Here is a 19,215-nt window from a genome sequence, read left to right on the forward strand (position 1 = left end):
TTAATTCAGAAAAGTGAGTGGAGCAGGCACTTATGTTGGTAACAACAAGATATGAAGTGAGTAGAAAAGTGCCAGAAGACAATAGAGAATAAAAATTTTTTTCGCGGCGGTGGTGGGGTTTGAACCTGCGACCTTATTGGTACGACAACTCCGCCTGGCAGGTGAGAGCGTGGCTCTACCGTGTGAGCTATCCACGAACACAAAAATATTCGTTTCAAACCCAAAGTCATTTCTAGATCCCTCTCTCACCCACTTCTTGAGATCGCCGATTCGTTCACCATCATCGCGAAGTAATTTTGACCAGCAGTTAAGCTTAATAGCCAATATTCTCATCACAAACATATAACATAGAAACGATTGAGACATTGAGTATGCTCCGGTGTATGGGGTGAATTTTTAATTCAGAAAAGTGAGTGGAGCAGGCACTTATGTTGGTAACAACAAGATATGAAGTGAGTAGAAAAGTGCCAGAAGACAATAGAGAATAAAAATTTTTTCGCGGCGGTGGTGGGGTTCGAACCTGCGACCTTATTGGTACGACAACTCCGCCTGGCAGGTGAGAGCGTGGCTCTACCGTGTGAGCTATCCACGAACACAAAAATATTCGTTTCAAACCCAAAGTCATTTCTAGATCCCTCTCTCACCCACTTCTTGAGATCGCCGATTCGTTCACCATCATCGCGAAGTAATTTTGACCAGCAGTTAAGCTTAATAGCCAATATTCTCATCACAAACATATAACATAGAAACGATTGAGACATTGAGTATGCTCCGGTGTATGGGGTGAATTTTTAATTCAGAAAAGTGAGTGGAGCAGGCACTTATGTTGGTAACAACAAGATATGAAGTGAGTAGAAAAGTGCCAGAAGACAATAGAGAATAAAAATTTAAAAAATTTTTATTCTCTATTGTCTTCTGGCACTTTTCTACTCACTTCATATCTTGTTGTTACCAACATAAGTGCCTGCTCCACTCACTTTTCTGAATTAAAAATTCACCCCATACACCGGAGCATACTCAATGTCTCAATCGTTTCTATGTTATATGTTTGTGATGAGAATATTGGCTATTAAGCTTAACTGCTGGTCAAAATTACTTCGCGATGATGGTGAACGAATCGGCGATCTCAAGAAGTGGGTGAGAGAGGGATCTAGAAATGACTTTGGGTTTGAAACGAATATTTTTGTGTTCGTGGATAGCTCACACGGTAGAGCCACGCTCTCACCTGCCAGGCGGAGTTGTCGTACCAATAAGGTCGCAGGTTCGAACCCACCACCGCCGCGAAAAAAATTTTTATTCTCTATTGTCTTCTGGCACTTTTCTACTCACTTCATATCTTGTTGTTACCAACATAAGTGCCTGCTCCACTCACTTTTCTGAATTAAAAATTCACCCCATACACCGGAGCATACTCAATGTCTCAATCGTTTCTATGTTATATGTTTGTGATGAGAATATTGGCTATTAAGCTTAACTGCTGGTCAAAATTACTTCGCGATGATGGTGAACGAATCGGCGATCTCAAGAAGTGGGTGAGAGAGGGATCTAGAAATGACTTTGGGTTTGAAACGAATATTTTTGTGTTCGTGGATAGCTCACACGGTAGAGCCACGCTCTCACCTGCCAGGCGGAGTTGTCGTACCAATAAGGTCGCAGGTTCGAACCCCACCACCGCCGCGAAAAAAATTTTTATTCTCTATTGTCTTCTGGCACTTTTCTACTCACTTCATATCTTGTTGTTACCAACATAAGTGCCTGCTCCACTCACTTTTCTGAATAAATTCCAACAGTGTTTTTGATTAATACTGCATTTTAAAATTCCTCACTGATTAATGGGATAATAAATAAATAGATAAATAAATAATGAATTTATATAGTGATCTACGTCCATCGAGCTCTGCGGCGGAGTTTTACTTTTTTTTAAATTTTAATCACGACACTAGACACATAATAAGCCTGAATCGATTTATAAAATAGCGGCCGGGGGGGGGGGGGGGGGGGGGGGGGGGGGAGGGAAGAAGACGAGCATATAAGTATGTGTGTGTGTGTGGTGGGGGGGGGGGGGGAAGGGGGGAGGGGTTAACAACATTGGCAAATTAAATATTATATAATTTATATATCATTATATATATCGTATATCTTTTTTATTTTTTATAATTTTTTCAATTGGAGTGGCTTTTTTTTAACCGAGCTGATAAACGCCATAATAATTTATGATGCGTCCCATCAGGGAATTGTCTACGCACACGAAACAGCTTCGCAAATTAACTCGTTAAAGGCGAGGTTGATTCACTTACAAATCTCAGGTTAGCTCAACTATTATTATTATTATTATTATTATTATTATTATTATTATTATTATTATTATTATTATTATTATTATTATTATTATTATTATTATTATTATTATTGCAGTTTTAGAAAAACCAAAACTAGAGGAGCCTAAATGAGCCAGTAAAATGGAGAGAAAAGTAAAGTGAGTAGATGTGACTCATATATAAGGGAACAACACAAAACAAACAACGTTTCGGCCCTTGGCCTTCGTGATGAGATAAAATAAACACAAACACAAATATGTAAATTCACAAAATATCACATTTCGTCATGAAAATAAAAGTTGAAAAACAAACAAACAACAAAACAACAACAATATTGCTAAACAAGGAACGTGTTTCGGACTGAAAACCCTTCCCAAGCCAACAACAAAGAGGTAAAAGGTAATACTAGATTATGTTTAATGTTGTTGCTGAGGATACGCTCTTTAGACAAAACGTCTTTTGATTTTCTAAACTATCTAGTATCATTATGTTTGCTTTTCAAAGCTGTTGAATTCATTTTTAAAAAAAATACTTTATAAAGACTAGACTACACCTTCTAAAAAATGAAAATAAATATTTTTTAAATGAGCTTTTATATAGCGCAATATCCACTAAATGTGCTCAAAGCGCTTTACAAGGGGTCCCTGGTCAACAGCAACATTTAACATTTAGGAAGGGACATGACGCAGGTCAGGCAATATTACAATTTTCGGATAAAGACAACGCTGTTAACGGCCAGGTACTCATTTTACACCTGAGTACGGTGAGATAATGTAAGTGAAGAGCCTTTCCCAAGGACTCAACTGTGCGCCGAGTGCGAGGCTCGAACCCAGGACCTTCCGATCCGAAAGTGAGTGTCATACGACAAGACCTTCTAGCATCGACTTTTTGTTTTGTTTTTTAGGACGCCAATTTTTTTTTCAGATAAAAGGTGGATTACAGTGTCATCAAGTGTGGCTTGGAAGGTCCTGGGTTCGAGTCTCGCACGGCGAATAGTTGAGTCCTTGGAAAATGCTCTTTATTCGCTTTCTCTCACCGTAATAAGGTGTAAAATGAGTACCTGGCCGTTAACAGCGTTGTCTTTGTCCGAAAAAAATAGTTGTAATATTGCCTAACAGGCGTCATGTCCCGTCCTACATGTTACGTATTGCTGTTCGTCAGGGACCTTTTTGTAAAACGCTTCGAATAACATTAGTTTGAGAAATACGAGCCTATCACCATCTATCTCAATGACAGTTTTACTCAATATGAGAATAGGGCTTTAACGGGTTGGAAACCTAATATTTATTATGTTGATGAAGGGAAAACCCGAAATGTCATTTATTGGATATCACGCTATATTATAAAATCTCAATTATCTCAAACGAACCCCCAATCGCATCGATGCTACTACTGTGGTAGGAGTCAATGAGTAAACTCCCTTGGCAAAGTGCCAACGCCGATGATTGAAAGAAACGATAAAAGACACAAGTACCTACGACCCTGTGGCTGAAGAGAAACCAAAACAAAGACAAAGTCATATAATATTATATATCGTTTCAAATTATTGTCCCCGAGGGACCCACAACCTACGGGCACTAAATGTTGTAGTTTATCCTCTTCGTCTCTTTCCTCATCTTTCTCTTCCTCTCCCCCCCCCCTGCCTCTCTCTCTCTCTCTCTCTCTCTCTCTCTCTCTCTCTATATATATATATATATATATATATATATATATATATATATATATATATCTGTCTCTATCTGTCTCTATCTCTCTCTCTCTCTCTCTCTCTCTCTCTCCCTCCCTCTCTCTCTCTCTCTCTCTCTCTCTCTCTCTCTCTAATCCCCCCTCTCTACCGGTCCGCCTCAAACCACCCCCCCTCCCTGTCCCCCCCCCCCTTTAAAAAAAATATTTCTTTGTTGTCGTTTTGTTTGTTTGTTTGTTTGTTTGTCTGTTTTTTTTTTGTTTGTTTTTTTTTCTCTCTCTCTCTCTTCTCTCCCCTCTTTTCTATCTATCTACCTATCTATCTGTCTATCCATCTATCTGTATGAGTGGTTGTATGTGTACTACTACTACTACTACTACTACTACTACTACTACTACTACTACTATTACTACTACTACTACTACTACTACTACTACTTCTACTACTACTACTACTACTACTACTTCTACTACTACTACTACTACTACTACTACTACTACTACTACTACTACTATTTGGTAAAGAAGCTCACAATATTGCCATCCGGAAGTGTAACGGACGAACACACAAAACTACGTGTAACCTTGAACGTTTAGTCTAGATGATACAGTTAAGTGAGAATTACTCATAAACGTGGATGGTAAAAAAACAATTAATACAAACATGAATGACGTCAACTTCATTCTATCTATATTATGTCTGAATGTCTAAGACACCTAACCGTAGATTTTTTTAAAAAGAGCAAAAAATGCTGGCAGCATTTATACAGCGCAATATCAACTAAACGTGTTAAAGACGTTTCACAATGGGTCCCAAGCCAACAGCAACCCTTAACATGTAATAGGACGATATTACAATTTCTGCGTACAAAGACATCAGTTAACGGCCTGACGACGTTGAGAGAAGAGCCTTTTCCAAGAACTCAATAGATCTATAGATAACCACGCCTCTCGGACAGTCGTCATAATGTAAACAATGGCAGTGATTGGTAAACACATCTGACTTGACTATCGATGACATGTGTCTAAGTTAAATACCCACTGTTCTACCCCTTGCTCAATAGATAGTATGCGCTTGGCTAAGAAGCTTATAACATTGCCATCCGGAAGTATAACGGACCAACACACAAAACTGTGTGTAACCATGAACTTTTATAGTCTGGATAATACAGTTTAGTGTGAATAACTCACAAACGCGGAAGGCAAAAAATAATAACAAAGACCTGAGTGACGTCATTTTCGAACTATCTATAGATAGTTCAAAGATGACGTCACTCAGGCCTTTGTTATTGTTTTTGCCATCCGCGTTTGTGAGTTATTCTCACTAAACTGTATTAACCAGACTATAAAAGTTCATGGTTACACAGAGTTTGTGTGTTGGTCCGTTATACTTCCGGATGGCAATGTGAACTCCTTGGCCGAGCGCATTCTATCTATAAACGTTCATGGTTACACAGAGTGTGTGTGTTGGTCCGTTATACTTCCGGATGGCAATGTTGTGAACTCCTTGGCCAAGCGCATTCTATCTATAAACGTTCATGGTTACACAGAGTTTGTGTGTTGGTCCGTTATACTTCCGGATGGCAATGTTGTGAACTCCTTGGCCAAGCGCATTCTATCTATAAACGTTCATGGTTACACAGAGTTTGTGTGTTGGTCCGTTATACTTCCGGATGGCAATGTTGTGAACTCCTTGGCCAAGCGCATTCTATCTATAAACGTTCATGGTTACACAGAGTTTGTGTGTTGGTCCGTTATACTTCCGGATGGCAATGTTGTGAACTCCTTGGCCGAGCGCATTCTATCTATAAACGTTCATGGTTACACAGAGTGTGTGTGTTGGTCCGTTATACTTCCGGATGGCAATGTTGTGAACTCCTTGGCCAAGCGCATTCTATCTATAAACGTTCATGGTTACACAGAGTTTGTGTGTTGGTCCGTTATACTTCCGGATGGCAATGTTGTGAACTCCTTGGCCGAGCGCATTCTATCTATAAACGTTCATGGTTACACAGATTTTGTGTGTTGGTCCGTTTTACTTATGGATGGCAATGTTGTGAAATCCTTGGCCAAGCGCATTCTATCTATAGAACAAAAAGAGTACAGTGTGTGTCGATTTAAACGTTTATTATGAGGATCGAGAACAACGTGTGATGACGAGTCACCCGTTTAGCGGTATGAAAATAATAACAATAATCAGAGAGAGGTCGTTTTCATTCACGTAATTGTTTATAAACAGCCAACTGTGTTTGTCCGAGCACGTGTGAAGGTGTGTCACAAATTTAAAAATTAAAATATTGAGCTTTATATAGCGCAATATCTACTAATGTGCTCAAAGGGCTTTACAAGGGGTCCCTGGTAAACAGCAACATTTAACATGAAGGACAGGACATGACGCCTGTCAGGCGATATTGCAATTTTGCGGACAAAGACAACGTTGTTAACGGCCAGGTACTCATTTTACACCTGAGTACGGTGAGAGAATGTGAGTAAAGAGCCTTTTCCGAGGACTCAACTATGCGCCGAGCGCGAGGCTCGAACCCAGGACCTTCCGATCCGAAAGCGAGTGTCATACCACAAGACCACATAGCCGCACCATGTTTTGTTTGGTCAAAAATCTACTGGTTAATAATGCACCGCTCAGAGCGGGTCTCGAACCCCGAACTTACCGATCCAAAGACGAGAGTCATACTACAGGAATTGGATTCAATTGTCTGATGTCACGCCGCCCGGCAACGGCGGCCATCTTGGTTCTAAACAAAGAAAATCATTACTTTTTATTCGTCATGCTGGCTAGAACTTTTCATATGCCTTGTGATCAGAATGTGCAAAAGTCAAAACATGATCAAATTTATGTTTTTTTTTTCCTCTTGATACCTTTTATGCTCGCCGGAGAAATATTTCATACGGGCGTCCGCCATTCTTCCGATAGTTTAGAGCCAGTGTTACTAAGTTACCATGCGTCATTAGGAAGGAAGTGACGTTAGGACTGTTGAAGAGTATTATGCGCCGCACAGAGCGGGTCTCGAACCCCGAACACACCGAACCGAAGACGAGAGTCATCCCACTAGACCACAGTCGCACAGTTAGAATCATAACAATAAAGAAAACATGATTCTAGCTTTTGTGATGTAAGACGTGTTTAGTATCCACTAAACAATAATCTGAAATGGGCATGATCTATATTCCCTTTCCATGTGCTCTAGGTCATTGGTCACATTGCAAAGTGTGCTCAAAATTACCCACATAGTGAGAAGTATTCACAGCTTTTGAAAAAATTTACATCACGGTTGGTCATTTTGTTCAGCTTGACACACGGGTATATTTACAACTTTCATAAACAAAGCAGCGTGTTTACATTTTTTGAGAAATATTCAGTGGTTGGACATCAACAAATCACGTGATTGATGACAACGTTGAACAAATACATGAATATAGATCGCTCCCATTGGTAATTTTTGTCAGCATGACTCATGGGTATGTTTACAATTTTCATAGACAAAGCAGCGTGTTTAGATACATTGAGAAATATCCAATCGCTGTACAGCTACAAATCATGTGATCGATGACTAGGTTGGACGAAAACATAAAAATATATCGCTCCCATTGAAGGTAAGCTTCAATTTAATATACGAAAACAGATAAAATGGACGTTTCGGGTTCTCCTTTATCAACAAAACAGGATGAATGAATGAAACACTACAGACGAATGAGATTATGTGGTAGTGGCGTTGTTAACATGAATAAACAAAGCATCTGTTTTCGTATAAATAGTATGCAGATGACGTCACTCAGGCCTTTGTTATTGTTTTTTTGCCATCCGCGTTTATGAGTAATGCTCACTGAACTGTATTAACCTGATTATAAAAGTTCATGGATACACACAGTTTTGTGTGTTGGTCCGTTATACTTCCGGATGGCAATGTTATGAGCTTCTTAGCCAAGCGCATACTATCTATAGGAAAACAGATAAAGTGGACGTTTTGGGTTTCCCCTTAATCAACAAAACAGGATGAATTAAACACTACAGACGAATGAGATAATGCGGTAGTGACGTTGTTAACATGAATAAACAAAGCAACTGTTTTCGTAACTTAGATTGAAGCTTACATTCAATTTCATATTGCTATTTCATTCTTCTCGCTTTTGTTTATTTATCTGTGAGAATTACTCATCCATGTTGATGGCAGAAAACAATAACAAAGTCCCGAGTGACGTCTACGATCTATAGATAGAGCGAAGATGACGTCACTCATGTCTTTGTTATTGTTTTTTGCCATCCACGTTTATGAGTACTTCTCACTAAATTGTATGAACCAGACTAAAAAAGTTCATGGTTACACATAGTTTTGTGTGCTGGTCTTCCGATTAGCAATGTTGCGAGTTTCTCTAAACAAGCGCAAACTCACTTGGCTAAGAAGCTCATAACATTGCCATCCGGAAGTATAACGGTCCAACACACAAAACTGTGTGTAACCATGAACTTTTATGGTCTGGTTAATACAGCTTAGTGAGAATCACTCACAAACGCGGATGGCAAAAGTAATAACAATGACCTGAGTTACGTGATCTTCGTTCTATCTATAGGAATTGAATTATCCCAACAATCGGGTATCTTCTGTGGTGTAATGGTAGCACGTCAGACTGATAATCAGGTGGTCTGAGGTTCGAACCCCAGTCCAGGCAAACTGGATTTCTGAGATGGTGTTTACCTTGTTGTTTTCCCCTCTGCTTTGTCACTGTTTCATACGCATTTTTCAAGTCTTTGTTCTACCACCAGTGAGTGCTCACATATTGGTCACAGACAAAATACGAGGCAAAGACCCCAATCTAGTGATCATTATCGCCCACCCAGTCAATAACTGACCATACTGAATATTGCTTGACTTTGTATATAATAAAGCAACAAGTGCCATTTATTATTATTATTATTATTATTATTATTAGTATTATTATTATTATTATTATTATTATTATTATTATTATTATTATTATTATTATTATTATTATTATTATTATTATTATTATTATTATATTAATTTTCGACTTTTTCCTGACATTAATTTGCGTTTATCAAATACTAAACATCGCTTCAAATTTCTCTTTTGTATGCGAGTGTGGCAATGAATTTATGTATACTCATTAGTTGAGAACAGGGGAGGGGGGGGGGGGGGGGGAGGTGTGAGGTGTGAGATGAAACTGAGAAAACTGTGCGATATTTAACGTTTTGATTGCTGCTTCGGGTTATTTCCGATTGGGAAAGAAACTCCAATCCAATCTTCATCAACAGCCAGAAGAGTTGTACAAACATGAACCTGCTTCGTGTCCATTCTAGAGTCACGTGCCTGTAATGAGGGGCGTGAGATGCATGAAAAGACTGGGGGGAGATGACCATTTCATCATCATAGCAAGTACATTCCCCGGCAATCATGGTTTCAATCAGAGTTAAATGAACCCAGCTCATTTTGAATTACCGTCTGCAATATATGTATTTTATTTATATCTTTCTCTCTTTCTCTCTATCTCTATCTCTCTCTCTCTCTGTCTATCTCTCTATCTCTCTTTCTCTCTATCTCTCTCTATCTTTCTCTCTCTCTCTCTCTCTCTCTCTCCCTTTCTCTCTATCTATCTATCTATCTATCTATCTATCTATCTAAATATCTATCTATCAATCTATCTGTCTATCTTGCTATATATCTATATTATATCTATCTATCTTTCTCTTTATATCTCACTTGTTTATTCTCTCTCTCTGTGTCTGTCTGTCTCTCTCTCTCTATCTTTTTCTCTCTCTTACTCTCTCTCTCTAGCTCTCTCTCTCTCTCTCTCTCTCTCTCTCTCTCTCTCTCTCTCTCTCTGTGTACGTGTGTGTGTCTCTGTCACTTTATCTCTTTTTTTTCTCTCTTTTTTATATTTTGTTTTATTGTTTAGAGTGTGCCTTTCGTTTCCCATAATAAATGAGCATTCTTGGCTGTTTCCCTTTTTTCAATTTATTTACCAAGCGATTAGAGCTTGTGACAACGGGGTAAAGCGCTATTTAAATGCCATTTATTATTATTAAGACCCCATATTTTTTTTCTTATTTTTTAGTTGTTACCGGACATTATGGAAAACATCAGGTGTGAGCAGCATGACTGATCAACTATGATGGAATTCGCTCCGAACTAGGAGAAAATCAGCACGCCTGACCAAGATGGACAAGATAAAGAACATCTTGGTGGCGATTTTCAAATCCTGAACTCCAAACACCGACACAAACATCCAGGACTTCCCACATGGACAGTTGCATTCACCTGACATCCACCAAAGACCTCAGAAAATCCTCATTTTACCCCCGAACCATCACAGATTGGAACAATTTGCGGCTGAAAGTCACTTCTGCGCCCACTTTAGAATTATTTACAGAACTTATTGATCATTGCTGAAATTTTAACTTAATGTTGTATTCGTGTCAAAATCTTCATGAGAGAAGGTGGACATTAAAGAAAGATTCAGATTTGAATACCGTGGTCTTGTGGTCTGACACTCGCTTTCGGATCGGAAGTTCCTGGGTTCGAGCCTCGCGCTTGGCGCATAGTTGAGTCCTTGGAAAAGGCTCTTTACTCACTTTCTCTCACCGTACTCAGGTGTAAAATGAGTACCTGGCCGTTAACAGCGTTTTCTTTGTCCGAAAAATTGTAATATCGCCTAACAGACGGCATGCCCCGTTCTACAAGTTGAATGATGCTGTTGACCAGGGACCCCTTGTATAGCGCTTTGAGCACATTTAGTGGATATTGCGCTATATAAAGCTCAATTTTATTTTATTTACTTTGAACACTTAAGAAAACTGACAAAGATGTTAAGGAATAATGGGACATTGTCATAGTCGTAATAATTCATTGAGTTTGTGTTAAATTCATGCAATGTTTTATACAGATTAAATCAATAATCATAATCAGACCATCCGGATCGCCTTGCTGGCGAGGATTTAGTCATGGATTAAAGCTTTTCGCTTTCAACAGATCTAAAGAAGACCCAGCGACTCATCATCGATTTGGGTGATCGTGACGACCAGGTCGGAGGGAGGTAGAACATAAACGTTCCCAAATGAAGATGAGTACAGTCCGATGATGATAATAATAATAAAGTGTTCTTTTATAGGGGTAAACGCCGAAGCCTCAAAGCGCGCTTCAATATACTTATTATCAAACCATAAACACACTCGTACCGAGCCAAACAGACATACACAACAGTCGCACACACTAACTATGCAAGTTTTACAAAATGAAATTGACATTCAACAAAATGGAATCAAAAAATAAAAAGTATAATTTACTCATCAATAAGAAACTGGCTAGAATAAAAAGTTATGGAAAAGACGAGTCTTTAGATCTTTCTTAAAACTTTCTACGCTGCCCGAGAGTCTTACTGACAAAGGAAGCGAGTTCCAAATGGTAGGTCCTGCTGTATAAAACGATCTATCACCGAAATTAGCAAGTCGTGTTTTTGGCACTTTTAGTAGCTGGATCTCCGATGACCGGAGAATCGGGGAGTAGGTAGGAGATGATGGTAGGAGAAGATTGTTTAACAACCATGCCGCCGTAATATAGTGAATATATTTGAACAGTCTTTGTGTATCACCCTAGATCTAAGACAACAGACTTGGTCAACGACATCCTATAGCAGGGTGACGGGTTCATCTAACTTTCGATTTTGCTTCCGGTAAAGATGTATCTAACGACTCACTTACTCGTGAGTAAACTTGTGAGCGGGACCCAATCCAATCCAATCCTCCCGACAAGAAAGCAAGTGCTCTAACCATAACGCCACCCGTGAATGTAAATGAAGCGGGTTTTAAAAAAAAATATCTTTGGGCAATCGCTATAAGGAACAATCTAGAAAAGCCCAAGATGAAATTGCGTGTTGACCGAAAGTTGGATTTTCTTTATTGGCCAGTAATTGGATATTGACCGGAAATGATCCGTTGGTATCCGATAGAACCGAGTCTTTGATGTCATGACCGCCACAAGGACGTGGTATATTTCAGGTTAATTGGACGAGTTGTATCCAGCTATCTAGTCTCGTGTGGACATCGTCATTTGGGATCCACATTTTTCTTTTTTTTCCAGTAGAATAAAGGACGACTCCCACACGTACAACCAGAAAATACGAGAAGGTTGAAGAGAAACTATATAAGATGTCTATCGCGTTTTTCCTTTTTCGCACCAATTAAAATGGGATAAATTCTTGATTATTCCAAAATGAATATTCTGATGCGAATACGAGATATCGGCGATCCGTTTACATGTTTTCGTGAGGATTCTAAATATATTCAAACTTCGTTTTCGTTGCCATAAATTTATCTGCGTAAAATAATGAATAATAAACCAAAAAAACCCTCCAAAAAAAACAGACGATCCAAATCTAATATGATAGCAGAAATAGTTACTCGAATGTTAAACAAAAAAATTGTCAGTTTGGCTTAAAAATCGTCAAGATGGCAAACGTTGATTGACCTTGGAGGGTCCCTAATCCCTGACGCTAACACAAAAAGTGGCCTGACTGAATGCTAATTAGTATGCCGAATATCTCTGTCTCCAGTTTCCTGGTTCAAGACTACCTTAGAACACACGTTAATTGCAAGGCAGCCAAGCGATGTTGCAAGAGTGAATGACCGATAACAGTTGATAAGAATTACAAAATTCTGACCTTGGTTGTAACCCTGGGTAAAGCATTAATTTATCTAATGTTAGATTAATTGACCAATTGATAATGATGATGATATTTGGTGTCGAGTTGCCACAATTGTAACGATTTGAAAATGAAATGAATGTTTTTATGTTGTGAATATCGCACGCGTGAAAGAAAGAGAGGAAGAGAGAGAGAGAGAGAGAGAGAGAGAGAGAGAGAGAGAGAGAGAGAGAGAGAGAAAATAACTAGGAGTGAAATATCTGTTCAATGTTATAGTTATCATATAACGTTATAACAAGTGTAACTAAATGACAAATTGCCATATTTATGGACAATAAAGATCTATTATTATTATTATTATTATTATTATTATTATTATTATTATTATTATTATTATTATTATCATCATTTTATTATTATTATTATTATTATTATTATTATTATTATTATTATTATTATTATTATTATTATTATTATTATTATCATTATTATTATTATTATTATTATTATTATTATTATTATTATTATTATTATTATTATTATTATTAAACTGACCATTTTTAGGAGAATATAATGTTCTGGCTATAATAGTTAACATTAAAAATCAACACTGTATTCTCACGAGGATTAAAGAACACTTCAAATAAAACCATCTAAATTATATGTCATCCGGAATAAATTTCATTTTCAATAAGTTAGAGACGTTCATGAAGTTCTAGAATTGGATTCAATAGTCCGATGTCACGTCGCCCTGCAACGGAGGCCATCGTGGTTCTAAACAAAGATAATCGATACTTTTTATTCTTCATGCTGGCTAGAACTTTTCATGATCAGAATGTGTAAAAGTCAAAACATGATTAGATATTTATTTCCATCTGGATACGCTTTTATGCTCGTCGGAGAAATATTTCATACGGGCGTCCGATATGTTAGAGCCAGTTACTAAGTTACCGTGCGTCATTTTGAAGGAAGTGACGTTACGACTGTTGAAGCGTATTGGAGCCCAACTTTCGTAATTATACGAGTTTTTTTTTTGTAACAGTAGGCATGTCTGTTATAAGTATGTATTGATTGACCTTTGATCAAGCTTTACATGTCAAGCCATATGGTAATCTGGTGTCCAAACTGACCAGTGTCCAGTCTCTTCACTACCTTAATGCCTGAAGTGCTGTCAAAGTAAGAATGGGGATGAAAGAATTAGTAGGAGAGGATATCTGTGTGTGCGTGTGTGTGTATGTGTGTGTGTGTGTTTGTGTGTGTTTGTGTGCTTATGTGTTGGGTTATTATGAGACAGTCAATGGGGTATGGAGGAAGGGATAAGAGGCAAGGGGGATATCTGTGTGTGTGTGTGTGTGTGTGTTTGTGTATGTGTGTGTGTGTGTGTGTGTTTGTCGGACTATTATGAGACAGTCAATGGGGTATGGAGGAAGGGATAAGAGGCAAGGAGGGAAAATATGGAAAGTCTGATTGGCGGGAATGATGAGATTATATCAGGGTTATTAGTCTTGTGGTATGACACATGCTCTCTGGTCGGAAGGTTCAAGATTCGAGTAGGTACCGCTCTGAGTTGAGTCCCTGGAAAAGGCTTTTTACTCACATTCTCTAATCGTACTCAGGTGTAAAATGAGTAACTGGCCGTTTTAACAGCGTTGACTTTGTCGTAAAATAATGGTAACATCGCCTATAAGCCGTCATATCTCGTCCTACTTACTTACTTACTTACTTACTTATCCGAACCAGCGACCACCTGAGCTCTAGCCCTCCGGTCTGTCTCGTCCTACATGTTTAGTGCGGCTATATGGTCTAGTGGTATGACACTCGCTTTCGGATCGGAAGGTCCTGGGTTCGAGCCTCACTCGGCGCATAGTTGAGTCCTTGGAGAAGGCTCTTTTCTCACATTCTCTCACCGTACTCAGGTTTAAAATGAGTACCTGTCCGTTAACAGCGTTGTCTCTGTCCCAAAAAATTTTAATATCGCCTGACAGGCGTCATGTCTCGTCCTACATGTTATGTGTTGCTGTTTGCCAGGGACCCCTTGTAAAGCGCTTTGAGCACGTTTAGTGGATATTGCGCTATATAAAAGCTCAAGTTTTTAGTGATGATGTTGGCTAGAGACCCCTTGTATAGAGCATTGGGAGCGAAACGTGGATATTGCGTTGTATAAATGCTCTAGTGAATTTTGTTGTTGTTGTTTCTGTCATCTGTCCATTTATAACATCCGTGGAGAAACCTTAAGAGAGAGTGTTGTATTAGAGCGTGTCGTAGACGTGTTGGTCCTAAAAAAAATTAATTAAAAATTGAGCTTTTATATAGCGCAATATCCACTAAACGTGCTCAAAGCGCTTTACAAGTGGTCCCTAGTCAACAGCAACATTTAACATGGAGGACGAGAGATAGCGCCTATTAGGTGACAATACAATTTTTCGGATAAAGACAACGCTGTTAATGACCAGGTACTTATTTTACACCTGAGTACGGTGAGAGAATGTGAGTAAAGGGCCTTTTCCAAGGACTCAACTATGCGCCGAGCGCGCGGCTCGAACCCAGGACCTTCCGATCCCAAAGCGATAGTCATACCACTGGACCACATCGCCGCCCTTAAAACACACACTAACAATTATGAGCAGTTCATGTCTCTGTAATTAGTTTGAAAAACTCAAGTGTTGTCAGGGGAATTATCCTTTATTCTGCTACGTGACGAGGAAAGGAGATGGAATGGAGAAGAAGAAACAAAGTGGGGGTTGGAAGATATTCTTGAAAAATATCCTGATATTTTGTCAACAACTTTCTCCCCTTCCAGACCCACGGAAAATTGGCTACTTATCGCGGCGGGAGAGAGAGAGAGAGAGAGAGAGAGAGAGAGAGAGAGAGAGAGAGAGAGAGAGAGAGAGAGAGAGAGAGAGAGAGAGAGAGAGAGAGAGACAGTCGAGGAGAAACGGGACGGATTTTTATTTTTTAAAAATTTATTTTTAGACAAAAAGAATTTTCTTGTTTTTATTAAAGGGAGACAACTCGTGTTAATTCCAATAATCCAATAAAACGATTGTCGCCCTTTAACATGCTGTCTATTTGGACCGGATGGAACTGACATGGAAAAATAAATGTATTTTTAAGTTAAGAAGAAAAAGAAAATCAAGGTTTATGTATAAATGTAACCCATCGTCTCAAAACGGTATTATGTCGGAACGAACCAGATCCTTAAAATCCGACTGAAATGTTGAACTGGCAAAAATATAAACTATTGTCATTAGCACCCTAAAATATGATATCCATTCTCCTCAATAAAATTTACAAATTCAACACAAGTCTGATATGTCTGGCTAAAAGTTCAATTTTCAACATCTTAACCAACCCGACTTAATATTTTTTTCAGGCGAAGGGTCACAAATTAACTCTTTACAGGCAAAGTTCAGTTTTACTCATCTGGGTGGGGATCCTGACCTCCCATAGTGGGCAGGGAGGTACATGTTGTGTCTTCTATTGCCCCCATACCCGTTTTCCAATTGTTTCCTGTCTTTGTCTTGGAATGAGATTACTTAGTTTTGTCCTGACCCTGGCCGGAGCTCCTTGGCTGGGAGGGAAACAGTCGAATGTATAGTTATAGTTTGGGAGATGTTATTTTTTTCCCTTGTATATCATCTCTCTGTTATGCATTGTATTATGTTTAGTTAACATATTATATAATATGATTTGTAAACATTTGAGTGTATTCCTCTTAGTTGGGACCTGTGCTTGTGTCTGGGTGAGACTTTTAGGTGATCTCAAACTAAATACTTTGACAGTGTGCTCTTGGAATCTACATCTGTTCCCTATTTGAACCAATTTTCCCTTGTCTTACCTTTTCTTTTGCGCTTTAATTATAATTCTAGAACTTTTTACTATCCAATTTTCTTCCTTTTACTGGCGCTGATATGACCTTAAAGTGTTGCAAGCTCCGTAAAACCGTTAAAACAAAACAAAAAAAAACAACAAAAAAACAAAAAAAAAACAAAACAAAAAACAGTTGTACTCAATTTTCATCAAAGGAATTTTTTTAAAAAAGAAAAGAAAACCAATAAAAAAACAGTGTGACCTTGACTTCGAAACAAATTCTATTGGCACCTGACATCTAACGTCACATGTGGTCCTATACTATGTTTTTTATTTTGTTGTTTGCAAAGCAGCACCTAGAGCACATTGAAAAAAATTCATGAAAATCGCGTTGTATAAAAACTCACATATTTTTCGAAATCGTTAAAATGCGGGCTCAAATTTCCCTTTTCAGCAAGTCTAATTAATTCAACGTTGCTTTTGATATTCTTCTGCATCTGACACCTAAAATTCGTGGCTCTAATTTTGTTAGTATTTGGCTAGTCTAGATAACGGCGCTGTCTTTAACTCTCTAATAAATGGAGGTGCCTAAATGAGTCAATAAAATAGAGATAAAGTAAATCGGACTCATGAATGAACAGCACAAAACATTCAATGTTGTTCATTGATGAGTCAGATTTACTCCCTTTATCTTTATCTCTACTATAACTCTCTCCTTACCAGCCAAATTCACTATACTCTTCAACAGTCGTAACGTCACTTCCTTCCTAATAACGCATGGTAACTTAGTAACACTGGCTCTAAACTATTGGAACAATGGCGGACGCCATATGAAATATTTCTCCGGCGAGCATAAAAGCGTTTCCAGATGAAAATAAAACTAAATATGATCATGTTTTGACTTTTACACATTCTGATCACAAGACATATGAAAAGTTCTAGCCACATGAATAATAAAAAGTAACGATTTTCTTTGTTTTAGAACCACCGTACATCATCCCTATTTCAAATGATTTAACTACAGATTTCATATCAGTCTTCGGTAATTTCGAGATGTTGTTTATAATATGCAATCAATTATAGGTACCAAATTTATTGCAAACTAATAAGTTGCAAGTTTATAACAGTAACAGTTAAAGCGAATTGTTTATATTCGGAAACAAGTATGACGTGAACTCATAACCACAGCCGGACCTCCGTGTCAGCACGAGATTTTTGGAAATGGGATGGATGGGAGCGATCTATAGATAGTTCGAAGATGACGTCACTCAGGTCTTTGCTATTGTTTTTTTGCCATCCGTGTTTATGAGTAATGCTCACTGAACTGTATTAACCTGGCTATAAACGTTCATGGATACACACAGTTTTGTGTGTTGGTTCGTTATACTTCCGGATGGCAATATTACGAGCTTCTTAGCCAAGCGCATACTATCTATATTCTTGTTTTCGTCCAACCAAGTCATCAATCACAGGATTTGTTGCTGTCCAACGATTGGATATTTCTTAACAAATGTAAACACTCTGCATTGTTTATGAACATTGTACACATACACATGTGTCATTCTGAACAAAATGACCAATCGTGATTCTAGATATTTCAAAAGCTGTGAATACTTTTCACTATGTTGGTTATTTTGAGCATACTTTGCAATGTGACCAATGACCTCGATCATATGGAAAGGTAATATAGATAGTATGCAGATGACGTCACTCAGGCCTTTGTTATTGTTTTTGCCATCCGCGTTTGTGAGTTGTTCTCACTAAACTGTATTAACCAGACTATAAAAGTTCATGGTTACACAGAGTTTGTGTGTTGGTCCGTTATACTTCCGGATGGCAATGTTGTGAACTCCTTGGCCAAGCGCATTCTATCTATAGATCATGCCCATTCGTGTTACTTTGTGGTGCCTAACTTGTTTACACATTTAACAGTGTAAAATCCCTAATTTTATGACAGAGGTTTTAGAGCAGTTTTTTTTTTCAAATAGGCCTTAAAGAAGAAAGAAAATTGTTATGGCATCAACACGATCCAAAATCTATAGTCAGTCTTGACACATTGATTCAGAGGTTGGCATACATATTTACAACTTTTGATAGAGGGACAGATGAGAAAAAACCCCCAGAAAAACACGCGTCATTGATAAAAAAAATCTAACTATAGTTATGTAATTGGATTCAATAGTCCGATATCACTTCGCCCAGCAACAAGCAGCTTGGTTCAAAACAAAGAAAATCGGTACTTTTTATACTTCATGCTGGTTAGAACTTTTTCATATGTCATTTGATCAGAATGCATACAAGTCAAAACAAGATCATATTTATAATGTTTTTTTTCCTCTGGATAGACGTTTATGCTCGTCGGAGAAATATTTCATAAGGGCGTCCGCCATTGTTCCGACCAGTTACTAAGTTACTATGAGTCATTACGAGGGAAGTGACGTCACGACTGTTGAAGCGTATTATCATTGTGGTCAACACTTTACATTAATCTCTGTACTCGTCGGGGCTTTGCGGATTCGAGTCTGGCTATGGCCACCTTTAATGGTCCATGCGGAGTCACTAGAGGCTGCCAACGTTACATTTCTACAGAAAGAAATTTTTATCAATTGGATTCAGTAGTCTGATGTCACGCCGCCCGGCAACGGCGGCCATCTTGGCTCTAAACAAAGACAAGCATTACTTTTTATTCTTCATGCTGGCTAGAACTTTCCATATGCCTTGTGATCGTAAT

Source organism: Berghia stephanieae, chromosome 12 (genome assembly GCF_034508935.2).
Source record: "Berghia stephanieae isolate SIO BIC M18660-M18661 chromosome 12, UCSD_Bste_1.3, whole genome shotgun sequence".
NCBI lineage: Eukaryota > Metazoa > Mollusca > Gastropoda > Nudibranchia > Aeolidiidae > Berghia > Berghia stephanieae.